Source organism: Benincasa hispida, chromosome 6 (genome assembly GCF_009727055.1).
Source record: "Benincasa hispida cultivar B227 chromosome 6, ASM972705v1, whole genome shotgun sequence".
Taxonomy (NCBI): Eukaryota; Viridiplantae; Streptophyta; class Magnoliopsida; order Cucurbitales; family Cucurbitaceae; genus Benincasa; species Benincasa hispida.
Genome location: NC_052354.1, coordinates 656,735 through 656,946, shown reverse-complemented (window position 1 = coordinate 656,946; position 212 = coordinate 656,735).

Below are 212 nucleotides of genomic sequence, written 5' to 3'. Positions count from 1 at the left end.
TATGCTATAGCTTAGTTCATTACTTGATTATATAAAAGTTATATATTAGTAATGAATGAACATTGCATGAAGCATGACACTACCTTAGGTTAATTTATAAATGTTATAAATAACTTATGTATGTCTAGCTAGCAATGTTGAATGGTTTTAATTGTTTCATTTCCTATAAGAGTTATAGTAAATGAAATTAGAATTAAAATCAATAATAAAGA